The sequence below is a fragment of the Pseudopipra pipra genome, chromosome 1 (genome assembly GCF_036250125.1).
Source record: "Pseudopipra pipra isolate bDixPip1 chromosome 1, bDixPip1.hap1, whole genome shotgun sequence".
NCBI lineage: Eukaryota > Metazoa > Chordata > Aves > Passeriformes > Pipridae > Pseudopipra > Pseudopipra pipra.
Genome location: NC_087549.1, coordinates 25,534,460 through 25,551,655, shown reverse-complemented (window position 1 = coordinate 25,551,655; position 17,196 = coordinate 25,534,460). Strand labels below are relative to the sequence as shown.

General features: G+C 39.5%; 1 long non-coding RNA gene across 1 annotated transcript; it reads left to right on the top strand.

Moving 5' to 3' along the window:
• The first annotated feature begins 387 nt into the window (after positions 1-387).
• On the top strand, positions 388-9,476 carry LOC135411542 (uncharacterized). The gene is made up of 3 exons (XR_010429201.1): positions 388-2,064; positions 2,939-3,001; positions 9,368-9,476. It is a non-coding gene; the product is annotated as an uncharacterized LOC135411542 (long non-coding RNA).
• Positions 9,477-17,196: the final 7,720 nt, after the last annotated feature.

Here is a 17,196-nt window from a genome sequence, read left to right as displayed (position 1 = left end):
TCTGAAATTGTGTCAGGGGAGGTTTAGGTTGGATATCAGAAAGAGATTCTTCACTCAGAGGGTGGTTGGGTGCTGGAACCGGCTCCTCTGGGGAAGTGGTCACAGCACCAAGCCTGACAGAATTCAAGAAACATTTGGGCAATACTCTCAGGCACATGGTGTGACTCTTGGGGATGATCCTGTACAGGCCCAGGAGTTGGACTCGATGATCCTTGTGGGTCCCTTCCGATTTGGCATATTTTGTGATTCTGTGATTATCCTTTGTTTTGTTAATGGAGTTTTTGGCTTTCTTCTATTTTCATTGTCAAGTCACTCAGCTAAGAGACAGTCACAGCAGTCATTTACAAAGAGTGACTAAGCTTACATAGCAGTATGTGTCATGATGCAAAGGATTGTATCTAGTGACAGCTGCAAGGGGAATTCTGTAAGTAGAATGCAATCTGTGAATAGAAACACAGCCAGCAATTTGAGAAATAATGTTACAGTTTCTCTGTGATTTAGTGACCTATTTTATTTCTGATTATAGTCACTAAGAGCAGCAGCTCCAATGATATGATGGCACTGATGCAGTCACCTGGTGATTCCCAGCCTCAGGGTGCTCCTGGAGTGCTCCTCACACCAATGCAGAACAGGTCTGCAGATCAGGGTGTAGGTTTGGGGCATATCTTTCACTTTGTCCTTTGTGGTGGAGAGCCAGTTTTACCACCAATGCTTCCAGGATAAGCGACACAAATATTTGGAGACCATCAAAAGCAACAGTCTATCTGTGCCTATCTGAGAGGTGATGACCAGGACATTCTGTCCTGGCTGATGGATGATGCTCAGGCTTCTCTTTCCAAAGTTATTTTTCACTAGACCTTAAAACTCTGCCATCAGTGTGGAAAGGGGTTTGGTTTCATCCTGCCAGCAGAATAATCACTGCACAGCACTTAGACTGCTGCAGAGTCCCAGTGGCACCAAGGGCTCTACAGTCTTTTTGCCAGGTTGATGGATAATGAAAATGCAAGTGAGAGGGAGCCTCGACACTTCACAACTTCAAGTGACTCAGAGCCTACTACCTACTCCAGGAGGCTGGTCTTCTCCAACTGTTAATAAAGAGAGAGGCAAACCTTTCCAGAATGCAATTCAGAAGAGGAATCAAAATTAAATATATAGAAGTACATATGTCCCTGACAGCTGTTTACTTTGTAGAGAAGTGTACTGTATTTTACCTTCACTAACATCTTGGTGTCTGAGGTAACATGGAGTCATTCTGAGGGAATGCTGGCCTGTTATAGGAATGAGACGAAGCCCTTTTTATGGAAAGCCTTGTTATACCAGCATTATCCACTTGCTTGAAGTACTGCATTACCCTAATATCTGCATATTCATTTCAAAACCAGCCTAATCTGCCTTGCATCCAAATATACAAGTCTCCAGATGTAATGTTTCCACTCATATTCTCCAGTACTCATAACTATATATATGGGATGAATATTCAACACTGTAATCTTGGCATTCCCCAGACTAGTTTAGAGATGACAAATATAACTTTTGATCACACTCTGTTCATGTGGAAATGTTAGAACAGCTGCTGCTATTTCAGTTCTCACAGGCAGGGAGTTAAATTACGCACAAATAGACACAGCAGGTGTAACCCAGAAGGCAGAAGTGCTGGGAGGTGTGCTGTGTCACCTGTCTCCCCACAGACATGAGGGCTTGCAAAGGGGTAGCTGGAAGACAATCCATGAAGCCGCCCTCTGTAGTGGTTACATTAGGGGAAACACCTCCCTCTCAACCCCTGCCCCTTCAGAGCTGGAATCAAGGTTTCTGGAGCATCTTCATGCTTTTTTTTTTTTCTACTAAAGAAGTAGAGATGAAAATCTTATCCAAGGAGTTTACTTGACCATAAGAAGAACTCAAGGTCAAAATATGGTGAAATAGATAAATCTTGCTGTAACCATTTTGAAATATGACTCATGCAGGTTAGAGAATGGGAAAGTAAAACACATTCATGTTAGCATTTAGAGTTTTATTCTGATCCCTTCTTTCCTTGACAAGTCTCCTGATCCTACCCCATCAACTGTAAATATGCCTTTGTATAACAATAGTAGCTTAACCCTAGTAGCTGGGCAAAGAAGTAAATATTCTTCCTCAGAGTCAGCCAGCTCATTTTTAACGGCATATGTGGGATAATGTTTTTCGAAAGAAGTAATTTCTTTTGTTAGCAAGAATATGAAAATAAGCACTTAGAAATAACTGCAAAAACCTATCTTCTCACTTCTGCCTGTTTCCATATTCCTACTAGCTAATCTCCAGGCAGCTGGCAAAAACATCACAGGATTTACACAGCCAGCAGCACTATAGGCAATGCAAAATGAATTGCAATATAGGAACAAGAGAAAAACCTGACAAAGGAAGTAGATAGGACCCTTCAGAAAAAAATTAAATAGACAACAGTTTTAGAAAAGAGCAAAAAAACAAAATATAAAAACAAAATAATAGTATTCTATAAGACAAAAAAGAACAGGACTTTTTGGAGAAGCAAAAAGAAAAATTATTTGCTCAAAAATAATTTATGTCTTGAAGAAATTACTAGTCATTAATAGAGAGTTGGAAAGTAAATATGGAAGACACCTAAGAGGTCATCTAGCCTATTTTCTTGATCTGCTGGTATAATGAACTGTCTGGGCTCTTTCAGCACAAGAACTGCCTCTGAGGTGTGCTTCTAAGACTTGCTCTGCTATAGATGTTCATGCAACACATCTGAACAGAATCGAAGAGATATCCTAAACTAAGCTGAAGATTTGATCCCATGTGAGATTTAACTTATTGTAGAATATGTTCCACGAGGCAGGAATGAATACAGCAATTAAGCAAAGCAATATTTAGTCCAATTTTATACCCCAATTGTAATATTTTAGTTCTAATTACTGTCAATTTGTATCATCCTAAACAGATCGATAGACAGTGACCTTCAGTTTCTCATTTTTGCTGATCACTGAAAGACCTTGATTGCAAGGTAAGAAGACACGTTTGTCACTATACAGCTCCCATATTTCCACATTATTTGAACTGACAGCAGGTAACTCAGCCTGGAAAAGTGAACAGGAATACAATTCATAGAAATGTCAACAAGGTATTGCTTCACTGCATTTCTCCAACATCAGTGTTAAGAGCCATGAATTGTAAATGTTCTGAAACTCACTGGACTGTGAAACTACTTTGAAAGCAAACCTTGAAATTTTGCTTACAAAACATTTACACTGATAAATTTAATTTACTATCTCTTTCTGGAAATAACAAAGGTACATTACACTTCTGAAACAATGGCAACTGCAGAGAAAATGACAAAATAACAACATAATTCTTATTGATAGTTTCCTATCTGTCCTAATTCTTTGCTCATTTTAGATCTGTTTTTCCAGTTTCTGGAGATTGATATTTAGATAATAACTTCAAGCTTTAATTTCGCAGAATATGTAGGCAGCACAAACTGTTCTCAAGTATGCAGTTATTCTGTCAGGAAAGATATTAGTGATTAGTTTAAAGAGTAATATTGCCCATATTTATTCACGTGGCAGAAAAGAAAACACAGTAACATAAATACTTGCATAAATATAAATGAGCAGACACATGAAATTAAAAAAAAAAAAAAAAAGGCAGCCTTAAGAGGAAGGCACTCTTTTGTTTTGCCTGTTGTTTTCCACTCTTTAATCAAAGAATGCATTCCAGAAATCTGTATTAAGTTCTGAATCTGCGAATACTTACAGTATATTTAAGGTCAGGTGCCTTGTCCCACTGATTATCTAATTTAGTTCTGTGTAGAATGAAATTGCATGATGGAAATCCTTCCCAGTACTCATTTTACTGTTCTCCCAGGCTTTGATACTGAGATGGGACAAAGTCAAGTGCAGTGCAGCTCTAAGTCAGCATGTTCCCACTGGAATTTGAGAATGAAAAGAATTTTTGCTCTCCTGAGTAAAAGCTAAATTACTTTCAAAGTACTCATAACTCATACTCCTATTTTAGGCCCCCCAAAAGACTTATTACAGAATATGAGAAAACAATCAAGTCCCCTGTCTCTCTGTGTGTCTTAAATTGATCAATATCCCAAAAACCATGGGAGAAATGTCTAAGAACCTGAAAAGTTTCCTTATAGACTGGAACTGCTTTTATGAGTTGCACAGTCTGTATTTTAAAGAAACTGGACCAGAATTATCAGATAAAAAATACATCTGTACTAACATCCTGATTCCAGAAGTGCCACAAGGCAATGAGCTGGAACAATGCTTTTTCACTCTGTGACATCCAAGTACCATTTTAAAGGATGCACGACCTTTAATTAAGGGAAGACAAATGTATTTAAATCCACTATATAAAGCTCCAAAAATTCTTAGTCTGAAAATCAAAAAACTGAAAGTCACTACTCTGAAAACGTCCAGGCAAAAGTATATCAATTATAGATGCTGAGTTTGACAGAAACAGTGTCACTGTTTTTTCACTACATGAAAAAAAGCTTGACATTTATCCTAAAAGCACTGTAATAGCCTTGCTGAAATCATGCTGACTGGAGAATTTAAAGAGTGAAGCTGTACTTTCTGGAATCTCATAAGAGCTGAACAGAAGAGACTCAGAACAGGAAAAAGCAATTATAAAGTTGTATCCTGAAGTGAAAAAGACCAAAGTCACATACCCAAAGACTAAACTTGAGAAAAATTTAAGTCACTGATATGGAGAACATGGGAAATGGACAAAGTAGGGCATTGGACTTCTACAGTGTGTAAAAATATTCATGGATAAGATTTTTGAGAGAGTAAATCTCATGAGCTTGAAATTAAGATCTGATATGTTGCTTTAACACACAGTGAAAGTTATCTCATGCTTTCAAGGTAATAAACATAAGTCATATGTAAACATAAGAGGCTTGATAGGGGTTTGACCTACACCCGTTTGAATGAAAAGTGGTAAAAGTGACCTTAAAAAAAAAAATTAACAACAACAACAAAACAAATAAACAAAAACCCAAAACGCAACCCCGGTGCCAGAAATATCATTGCCTTTGTTGGGAAAGGCTCTCAAAATACTATCTAAAACAGTATCCAATTTCGGTTAAGCTTAAAAAAAAACCCCTCCAGGCCAAACCTAGATACCACCTTGTCAGCGGACAGAAAAAGTGCTGTAGTTTGAAATAAAAGCAATGAAACTAACAGCAACGGAAGTTTTATTTCTACTAGTAATTATTAAACAGAACTAAGAGGAATTCCCAGGCACTAGAATTTAATTTTCTGAATGTTTAATCACTAGAAAGGTCCATAACATTATTTTGACCTGGACCAACTAGCACCTTCACAAACAATTTAAAGGCACATCTTAAGAGTTAGCTCCCATAGTGACTGTCCCCTGCAGGCAGCTTGGATGCAATCATCCTAGGTTAAAGTAGTTTAACAGTTGGATGTGAGCTATTTTGTGCCACTTGGTCTCTGTGCTGAGAACATTCCCAGACATGTTTATTTTATGAATACCAGCACTGCCAAATATTCCAGGTTGTGGGTACCTTAAACTAAAATTATTACAAGAATGTGATCTGGAGAGATTTAAAAGCAGTTGATAAACAACAGCAGCATATGAACTGATAAGCTGTCCAAGTGATGAAGGAGTCCTGAGAGACTCTACCAAGTGTTTTTCTCCCACAAGAATAGCTTCCTGGAAAAACATACATTTCGGTGCAATATTTATTTTGTCACTCCAGCTAAAAGGCAATAATAGACTAAGGCTGTATTGTTGGAAATAGAACAGGAAAATCAAAAGTCTCCCAATGACCAAATGGGAAATTTAGTACTTAGCACATGGAAGAAAGGCATTATAATCCATTGGAAAATGCTTAAAAAAATACTTTTTTTTTTTGTTAAATAATTATTTTATTATGCTTAGTCTCTTTTTTACATCGAGACTTTTTTTTCCTTAACTCCTGGGTAATTTCTATCCTGAGTTACTAGGAATTCCGAGTGTACAAATTAGGTGGTTGCCAAGATAGTGATATATCTGCATTAGCAAAGTTTCAGGACAGCTTGATCTGTTAGGGACAGGGGCCTATTTAGAGTAGAGACTAGTGAAACATAAATAGCACAATGTATTTACTTACAACATCAAAGCGTTCTTGCTTGTGATGATGGTAGAGTCTAACTTTTTTTTTTTTTTAATCACTGAAGGCTATTGATGGAAAAGACAGGGTTTGGGAATGTAGGTAGAAATTAGCTTGGATCACATTAAAGAGGAAACAGAACCTGTTCCACTTCCAGTGCCCCATTTACCCTGTGGTGTCAGCAGCTGAGCCCAGAAACATGATCTCATGTCTTTGGTATTGATTGGAAAGTTTACTCTACAGATCTCAAAGCTCCAGACAGCAAAGGATGGGATTCACTGAATCATGTGAGCTATGCCTAGCATGTATCTGGGCCAAGGCACCAAGGATCCTTCCACAGTCCTGCAGAGAGCAGGGAGTTAGGCAGGAACATTTCAGGAACTGCTTCATTACATCTCAAAGTAGACACCTTTTATATGATCAGGTGACCTGTAGTTCAATTTCCACTGTGGGGACTCTCATGGCTGGGCTTCACGAATGAAGATTTGGGGAGGGCTCTACCCACGTTTGTTACAAGCGCGCTGGTGGCTAAAAAGGCCAATACGAGACAGGCACGTCCGGTTGCAAAAGGCACAGCAGAAAGACTCCTTAGGTGGTATATTCTGCAAGGCACGATTCTTTCTGCATTGTCTTTTCTCCTTGAGAGTGATCCTGCGTGCGTTCTGAAAAGCATCAGCAGCGTTACAGATGGTGTGTCTCCAGACCTCCCGACTGGAGGCCAGAGTAGACCAGTTATGGTGATCAATATGGCCAAGGCTGAGATGTTGTTTCAGGGAGTCCTTGAATCTTCTCTTCGGGGCTCCTTTCATGCGGCAGCCGGTGGCAAGTTCACCATAAAGCAAGATCTTAGGGAGGTGGTGGTCCTTCATCCTTGAGATGTGCCCTGCCCAACGCAGTTGTGTTCTCAGCAACATGGCCTCAGTACTTGTGACTGCTGCTTGCTATAGAACAGACGTATTAGTCACATAAACTGTGGGGACTCTACTAAGAACCAAAACAACCAGACAATTAAAGCTAAGTGACCTCAACCAGAGTAATGGTTTGGAGGGTCACTGCAGTGCACACTCACGGAAGAGCACACACATACACATGAGCCCAACGAAGTTCAAGACATCAAGTCAAATCCTAGAACACGCTATGTACTGCCAAGAAACAACATAAGGGTTAGGCACGTCCCTTCTTAGCATAGGCTTGGTTTAACTGGTAGTAATCTAATGGTCCTAACCTGCAGTCAGAAAAGCAGAAGGTAGACCAATAATCCTGAGTGTTTCAGGGGCACCCTGTAGATCAGTGTGGGCACTTGGAGCTGCAGGAACCTCAAGCAGTTTCAGACATTTGGAAAACAAAACTATTACATCTTTATGAAGGGTATGTGTTTTATATAAGAGATTTCTCACATACGAGCACAAAGACACTCCCTTTTTTCGGGCACTGGAGTTTGCAATGAAACTACACATACATGCTCGGGTAGTACTGTAGCTGTGGAGCTGACCTCCCAAAGTGGTTGCCTTACCCTCCATTAAATATAGAGACAGTTGAAATCCACCACTGTCTTACAGGAATCAGGCTGGTCAGTCAGATAATACTATGGCGTGTACAGAAAGGTCAGAAAAGGGCTGGAGAGATAATACAGAGTTAGGCCTGCAGATAGTACTCCTGTGCCCAGGAGTAGACACAGTAAGCTGTGATGTCAAGAAATCACGGAGGCTGGAGCAGCTTTTTACATTTGCCCTTCTTATTCTTGTGACTATTTAAGACAACAGCACAATGTGAGAGGCATTGGTGCCATTGATATATATGTATTCTGCTTTACACATGGCTGACACTGTTCATTATGTGCTGCTTGTGTCACAGCCAAAACTCCAAATACTTCAGTTTGTAAAAAGTCAACAAAATGTGGAACTGTGAAGCTTCAAGTCATCTGAAACCCGCAGCACTTATTAAATCTATTTGTGGGTTGTCACACAGGAAGACTGCATAACATTGCAAGGAAAAACAAGCTAGGAAAGCAGATGCCTTAACAGCTACTAATTAGAATCTAATTACTCTTTCAATTACCTTTACTCACCACTCTCAGTCCCCAAGCCAGCTACTGACAGGCATCATCTGTCCATGCGGCATCCTCATCTGGCACAAACCGTATTGAGTGTGAAATCAAAAGAGACACTGTTACACCAGCGTTAGCAGCATGCCTTTCAAACTCCCTGTGGTAGGAAGGCATGCTGAATATTTCATAGCGTGCATTTATAGCTAGTGTCTCCTTTTTGAGGCAGTACAAATACCATATTTCTGTAGGATTTCAGTGCTGCAGAGCTGTAGACAAGTGATTACATTCTATGTGTAAACACAGACAGCCAAATCACAGTGATGCCGGACTAAACATGCCTTCCTCCATCCTTTAACTTTAGTTTAGTTCCCTGTTGTTACAAGCAATTTTGTCATATGTTAACATCTAGCATCAATTCCTTCCTTACCTAAACTCAGAGAAGGTTCTTTGCACACTGAGGGAATGAAACATAAATACAGCCCTTATTCCTGCAGAGAGAGTTTTCTATATTTTCTAAGGAACTGCAAATCATCAAATCCTCATCATCTAGAGAGCTCCGTATACCTGGTTATTACTTTTCATAATTCTCACAGTGTCTGGAATCCTCCCGTGGGTACAGAATCCCTCCATAGTGGGTCTGTAGCTGCTTGCGCTGTGACCAAGCCCACATTGTCACAAGTACACAACATAAGCACATAAAAATAGAGAAATAATCTCTACAGATAAGGAACAAAAACTGACAGACACTTCCCCCAAAACATGAGAGACTCAACCTCAGATTTCCTGCTTTCAGCACAGCATTAATACTCTCAGTCTGCCCTTCTGTACCTGGAAGGATAGGCTTCCTTGTCTGTAAATAAGGCCATCTTAATTTTGTGTGGACGTGAATTTTTGAAGCTTCCCAAGCAGTAAGACCTTTTGAGATGTAGAGAGATAGCGAGCAGGAGCAAGAGCATCTGAGTGTGGCTTCATCATGAGAGTCATCATGGGAGTGGTGGTGCCACTCACCTGTGACTACCGTGGTATTGCTGCAGCCCACAACTGCCACAGAGGGAAATTGTGCTTGTTTCTCATGTAGTGTGCTCTACCAGGCAGCACATACATGCTGTAAGCTTTTTGTAGAAAATTTGACCAGGCTGCATTTTGAATTTGCCTTTTTTTTATCAGTTAGTCAGAGCATTCCTCTTTATCCCCAGAGGAGGGAGTCTGTATTCCAGCAGAACAACTGTGGGCACACGAGATGGCTAATGACTTGGCATTGAGATGTTCAGCCTCAAGGTAGAAGGAAGTGAAATGTTGAGGAAAACCAGGTAACTCTTCAGAGAGCAGAAGAGTTTTCCCTCAATCACTCCATAGCTGTGGAAGGTCTGCAGGTTCATGTGCTGCATAGGAATGGAAACGGTCCTTTTAGGAGTACCCCATCACTTCTATAAAGCAAGCAATACATTTGTTTTCAAAATATAAAAGTTAAGAAGCAACAAGTTTAGCTCAAACATTTACTCTCTCAACTACATTGCTGAATTACTAAAACAGTCCCCAGACTAACTAGCACTCTCCTAAAAAGCTTCCAAGATGGGCTTGGGGACTTTCAAGCCACACTTCCAATTCATCCAGTTTGGGTATCTCCACCCTGTGTCAGAGAAAAAGAGGGTTTAGCTGTATGGATACGAACTGTTCAAGATACTATGTCTTAGTGACAGCAAACAGTCCCAGACATAATTAATTATTACAGTTGCAACTTAATTCTCTGTTAATTAAGACCTGTCAACCCACTTGCCAAACTGTACAGCTCCTCTTCAGATAGTTCCAGTGGAAAAAATCATTACTGAAAAAGATCAAAGAGAAATAAATAAAGTTTTGCTGTGATCCCCCTTGCTTCTTGCATCCACTACAGACCACAGGGTCAATAGTCATTTTTTTTCCCACACAAATCCCTGTTTGGGAAGAGGTGGTCAGGGAGACTAGAAACTGTGGACCATAACTCTCCTTCCTGAGCATACTAATTGTTCTCTCACATCAATTAGCCAAACTTGGTTATTAACATGACGAAGCTCCTAATAACACACAGAGTTTTCTTTCTAATCCTAAAGAGAGATGATTACTGATGTGCAAACAAATAGGTCAAGCTAACAGCTAGAATATAAAGCCGTTTTCTATCCCAAAGCATCCCCTTGAAAAAAAAACATTGTCAGTTTTCCATCAGGTTTTCTTATTACAGGCAAATGAGGGGTGCAAGTGGCACCTGACCAGATCTTTCCCTTTTTTCCTGCTAAAAGTGAAAAGCCAGGCAAACAGCATTACAATGGCAAAACAATTTGCCAAAAGAGAAGCAGCTCTACTGAAAAGATGGGAACAAGTCCTGCTGTCATGGGAGTTTAGAAGATTCCTAATCCTCAGAAATCCCGGTCCCTTTAAAAAAAAAAAAAAAAATATTAACCTTGTCAATACAAAGAATCCATTTTGAGAGTAGGAAAGGGGGAAAGGGAGAAAGATGCTCAAAATGAGCTCTATAAAAAAACCTGCCTGTCTACCTCCATGTAGCCTACCTACCTAGAAACTTCTTTATATTTTTAGTAAACAGTGGCCTTTTTTAATTCATTCTGATCTAGAATGTAACATACTGTTCTTCAAGAGGTGGATAGAGGGATTCACCTTCTGCAACCTACAACATCTTTTTATTTCTTAAGCAATTTTCTCCACTGACTATAATTCTGATTATTAAAAGAATAGTATTTAGATAGCAAAATTAGTAAAAATATTTCATTTAATGTAACATTTAACACAAGACTTTTCTTAGGGGGATATTGCACTATTTTATTAAGCCATTGTTCTGCAAAGATGCAAGAGCTTGCCTTACAGTACAGACCTCTCTGCTGAGTTCAGACCTCAATTATCATAAGTCAAAACTTCGACATTTTCCAGAAAAACTGCTTGGAACTTCATCCATTCAAAAGAGAGGATTGATGAAGGAAGATTCTTTTCTATTATTCTTTTTTTATTAATTATTAATATGGACTAAATATTTTCTGATTTTATTTGCTACCTATGAAGATGAGCATAAAGAGAATCTTTTGAGCAATTTTTCTGCATCCTATTAGATTCGTAAGATACAAAACCCTTGAGCCCATGAATACACTTGGAAAATGAGGGTTTTTTTGGTTAATCAGAGCAAGGGGAGGATGTCAAATAGAGTGGGGGAGTTCTCTCTTATCCCTCCAGTATAAAAGATTTCGCATACTGATTTTTTTCATTCAAGCACTTTCTTAAGCCTTTAAGAAAGTTGAAGCTTTCTTAAGTAAGAACTAGAGATTTAATGCATCTATATATGAAACCTTAAATTTATATAAGATTAAATCATACTTAAATTATAAAATGCAACTGGTTTTGCTTTTATCTGCTCCAGTTCCAGTATCTTACAATGAGATAATCCATCTAGTTCCAGAGTGGGTGCCATCTGTATTTTAATTTCTTAAATCCCCAAACTGTTAAGCATACATCAGAGGACACAAATCTAAATATAACACACAGTTCTTGGAATCTATGTGAAGTTAATATTGCAATAATATTGACACAAGATAATAAAGCTTCTTATTGCTACTACTTTCTTATTTCAAAATTTCAGCCTTTCCAAATGGCAGCTGAAGACTGATCATAAATGCTGCAGACTACTGAATTGGCAGCATGTCTTCCTGATGTTCCTCTCTGCAAAGACACAAGTGCAGCACCTCAGAGCTAGTTTCACAGAAACACTCCCAGGGACCAGACTTTCATGCTGGTTTTGCAAGGACAGGAATTTGAGAAGGGGTTTTTGACTTGCGAGCACACAGAAACAGCATCCCACAAAACCCCTTGTGCAGAAATGTTTTACACATTAAAATTCCACTATTGCTAAGTTTCTTTGGTCAGACCAAGAAGAAATGTATTCTGAAGTCCAAAATGCCTGTGTGCCTAAGATTACAAAGCTGTGAGCCTACTTAATCTGCAGACTCATACATATATATGAACAACCGTTTTCCTGACCTCTTTGTTCCACTCCTCCTCTCTCTTCCTGTACATAGTACAAAGGGTATAAGCAAAATGTGTCAGCACTACCTTCTTCACGATCATCTCAGACATATGCTGAGTGATCTCTAGAGAAAACTGAAACCATATATAGCAAGCAGAACTTTTGCTTTGAATTACATTGCAGCTCCAGCTAACAGCCTCCACATGATTTAGGTTGAGTAATTTAAGATGCTGGTAGGGAGGAGGTCTGGTTCACTGTCCAGAGTTTCAATACAGTCACAGCCTTCACTTGTGATTTATTTAGTGCACTTCTGAGCTCGTTCTGCAGTTTGCATTTAAATGACAACATCTAGGCAGACTAGAGTTCAACAACATTTCAAGAAAAGTAGATAAAAGTTTAATTCTTTTGTTCCAAACAAGAGGTAAGCATGCCTGAGGCAACTCAGCAAGAGGCAGTTCCTCTCCAAGAGGCATGACACATTTATCACAGTATCTTGATTCACCATGGATGAAGATCCCTAAGAGCTGACAAGTTCAGAAATCAGCAGGAATCTGGATCAGAGAATGGCTGCTCTGCAGAAGATACCAGAACACTCCCATTCTGGTCCTCTTGTGTCTCTCTGAACACTGGACTGAGTGATACAGATGCAGTGGGTCAGAAGGCAAAGACACACATCAACCCTCAGAAGCAGCGGAAAACATCAGAAACCTTCAGTGGTATTGGGTGCTGAAATGCTTTGGAGACCCTTGGTACATGGCTTCATACATCTTTTAGGCACCCAAGTACTTTGGGGAAACTGGTTTCTGGGTATATCTAATACTTACTACACATACAGAACTTCTAATGCTCTTTGAAAAGTTCTAACAAATTATTTCTTTCTCTTGTGTTAGCAGCATTACTGTTGCCCTGCTACTGTTAAATACCCACAACCCTTAAACAATAGAAAATATAAAAGAGTATCTGTGACTACATAGACCTCACAGCGATTTTGCAGTACTTAAAACATTTATTTGCAAGCATTTGGACATTTGTGTTAATTGGCACTATTGTAGATATCTCTATGAAGAAAAACACTCTGCTCTGAATAGCTGATTTTTTGGTATAATTTTTACCCAATATTACTTAAAGCTAATATTTTGAAAAGAACAGTTTAATAATTACCACGGCATTTCCAAGAAAATCTTGGAATAAAATAATATATTATATAGATACTTTAATAATTTAAATACAACACTTCAAAAATTCAATTTTGGGGCCATGTCTAAGAAGTTACTTCATGAAATGGTAAAAATGGATACTCAACAGCAGAATAAAAACAGAATTAGTCTGAGATGTCAGTTGGGACTTCATATCCTTCTTTGTTCCCCCTGTAACTTAGCCAGGTCAGCATCTGGAGATGCCTTTCTCCTCATCTGTGATCTTGCACAAATTAGTCTTTTGCAATATAAATATGCATGGTGCACGTATTTCAGTACAACCACATAGAGACAACAAATCCAAGGAATTGTGAATTTCTTGGAGCTGCAGGTCTGTATGTATGAACATGACCTTTTGCACTTCTGCTCTCTGCCCAGTCACATTTCCCTGTCGCTGCACCAACCACCCAGCACCAACCTCATGCCATCATATCCTGCTCATTCCTGCTGGGCTCTTGTAGACAAGACGTGCCTTTGAGGGAGTCATGACCCTCAGCTCCTATTCAGCTGCTGTCTCTGACTACCTAAGGGGCAGCACAAGAGAAGACTGAGTCAGAATCTTCCCAGAGGTGCTCAGTGACAGAAGGGGAAGCAATGGACACAAACTGCAACACAAGAAATTCTGACCGAGTATGAGGAAAAATTCTTCCACTGTAAGATTGGTCAAAGATTGGACCAGCTTACCCAGGTCTCCTGAGGGTGAATCCTCCACCCTCAGAGATATTTTTAAGCCTCAACCAGATATAGGCCTCAGGCAAGATGATCTAACTGGATGTGACCTGAGCAGGGGCTGGACTAAATGGCATCCCTTTCAACCTTCATTACTCTATAATGCTACAACCTGGAAACAAACGGCTCTTCAGGAGCTTCAGTTGATCAAAATGATCTCATTTGTTCAAGACAGAACTTCCCAACTTGGATATGACGATGCTTAAATATTGGGTAAAATAAGGTTTTTTTAGGAGAAAACTCATCTCTTAGGCAAATGTATTCACACATTACATCTGTACAGGGTTTCCATTAAGGGTAGTTGAAACACTAGTAGTAAATATCAGTAAGGATAATGATATCCATTATCAGAAAGTACAGGCACATCTTCCAGCTTTTCTTTATTCAAGTTCCAAGCTGTTTACAGTTGCTGATAAAATGGAGGGATTATTTTCTCAAGCTTATGCCATGTTATTGCAGCTATACATTTGGCTGATTCTGAGACACTGCAGTGGCTCATACAGTCAGCATGGAGTGCAGGAAGAGAACTCCAGGTACTTTCACACGACACATAACCCCAAAAACTGAATACACGAGGACTTTTCCCCAAGAGAACGTAATCCATGTGATACAAATCTACCCATGCTTCACTATAGGGCTACCTTTCCTTTACCTTTACTGTTTATCAGAGTGGATATGATGAAGAAAAGTAGATTTGTACCAGCATACCTGCCACATAGAAAAGCAAATTTCTGCCTTGCCTCAAGGTTAATATTCAGTATTCTTTATGAGTCTGCAGTTTCTGCATTGTTAACACATTCTTCTGTGACTCCCTTTCCTTTTTCTATTTGGGTTTTAACAAGTGAAAAGGATTTTTAAAAAAAGTAAAATATATTGAATCCATTCTTTATGAAATGACTCACTGAAAAGGGGAGAATAACATCATCTAATTATAGCTGCCAGGGTTTTTACCTCCTACTAAGTATACTAATACACTTGCACTAATTGCAACTTTTCCCCTCCTCCTCTAAATTTTCAATTCTCAAACTGCTTCCCTATGGAAACATTTTTTAAACTCATTACAAGACTCTTTTCCCCAGTGCAAATGCCAGGGGCTCTGAGGACTCCAGAATTCTTCCTCCAGACCCTGCCATTTTCCAGCCTCAAAACTTGTTTGAAAGAACAGTATCATACCTAGCTTAATTTAAGGAAGCATCCATTGTAAGAAGAGAGAACATATTTCATTAGACTGACCAATATACCTGGAAAAAGGACAGATTCCTCAGCTGAAAGGAGCCAGACAGAAAAAAACCTTGCTCAATGATGGACCAGCAAAATTCAGTGCAATGTGAGAATGACTGGAAATCAGTGATTTGATACAAAGTAAGCTGCAAGGAAATCCCTGCAAGGCTAACACAGTAACGGATCCTCTCAAGCTCAGTGACTGGGGAAGCTCATTTCATGCAGGAGTCACTGAGCAGGGAAGAGATTATTACAGCTGTCCGAACACACAAAACATGATCTTGCACCTCAATTTATATCCACAGGAGAATATATAGGATATTCATTTACTGGTATGAATTTTACCAGTCCTGAAGCTTTCTTGGGTGGTGGTTTTTGGGGTTGTTGTTTTGGGGTTTCTTTTTTTTTTAAATTATTATTTCTTTTGATTTTGTTTTGTGATTTCTTTTTTTTTCTAGAGTACAGAGAAAGGAAGCTACTCAGACAGAGGTTTGAGGATGAAAGACACAGAACAACCTCTGGTTTCAGCTCAGCAACCTCTGCATCCCCAGATGGTGGAAAAGCAAACAGCAAGTGCAGAGCTCTTCCTCCCCCAGCCACCACTTGTGCCAGGGAAAGCAGAGAAAGGAAAAAAAGATATCAAAAGGGCAGCAACAAATGTTCCTCTATGGATGACAGCTAGCCACTGCTGCTGGTTTGGACTTTGTTAGCCCAGGTTATAAAAGCAGGGCTTGAAGGCAGGTGTGTATTCAGCAGCTCTCCAGACGATCATCAGAAAAACGCTCTTTCTTAGAACATTTACTTCAGCTGCTTCCAAGACACTATTCCCCATTATTCTGTAGAAGACATCTGAGACAGTCATAAAAAGTCAAAGTCTAAAAGATTCAGGAGTTTCTTCATATCATTGCCATTTCAGTGTTATTTACTTCCCATAGTACCACCCCCACTCCTCTTCACCCCCAAAAATCTAAGCAAAAAACCACCCCTCTATCATCAGTGCTTCATCATGTATTGAAGCAAATTATTATTCCCTCACAAAAATCACAATCAGAGAATTCATTAGTCTATTCCCTTACCACCTACCACTTCTCACATTAAATGGAGAATATCTGTGATCTTAAGCAATTGGGTTTCTAAAGCACAGAGTGAAAATTTGCTAGTAGAATAGTCCTTCACCACAGGCCTTTCCTTCCTTCCTTCCTCCCACCCACCCACCAACAACCTTTAAGAGAAACAGTTATAGCTCGCTGAAAACAGAGGGAAACACCTCACATTCAGCAAATGGAGATCATGCACATGCACAGACACCACTTGGTACACATATTTGAGCCCCAGGTGATCTCGCCCTGTTACTGTGACAAACTAAAACATTCTCATTAGAGAAATGTCAGCAAAATTTGTCAAATGACTACTCCTAAAAGTCAAAGCATGCTAGAATTCTCTGGAAGAGAAAATGCTAACCTGCCTCTAGGTGAGGCCACCCAGCTGCCCTGTCCTGGAAAAAGCAGAAGCTGTCAAAGGATTTGGCAACTACAAAAAACATGACACTTAGATGTATTCACAGTTCTGGCAATGTTACAGTTAATTTAACCTCCTCAAACTGTACCCGCTGTGCTCACACAATTATTTCTTCCCCTTCAGCTTGAACGACTTGTAACTCTTAAATTTCCCATCCTGCAGAGGAGGGACGGGAAGCAACATATTGCAGTCCCCAATGCCAAACTGTCTTCGGTGTAGATTGTATGATTTAAAAAGACTTGTCACCATGATCAGACAATACAAGTTTTATATCCTCTTCACCAAACCCAGCACTTAATTACCTTGACTGACATAAGCTTATGTGTGCTACATCTTGGAAACACTGTCTCCTAAA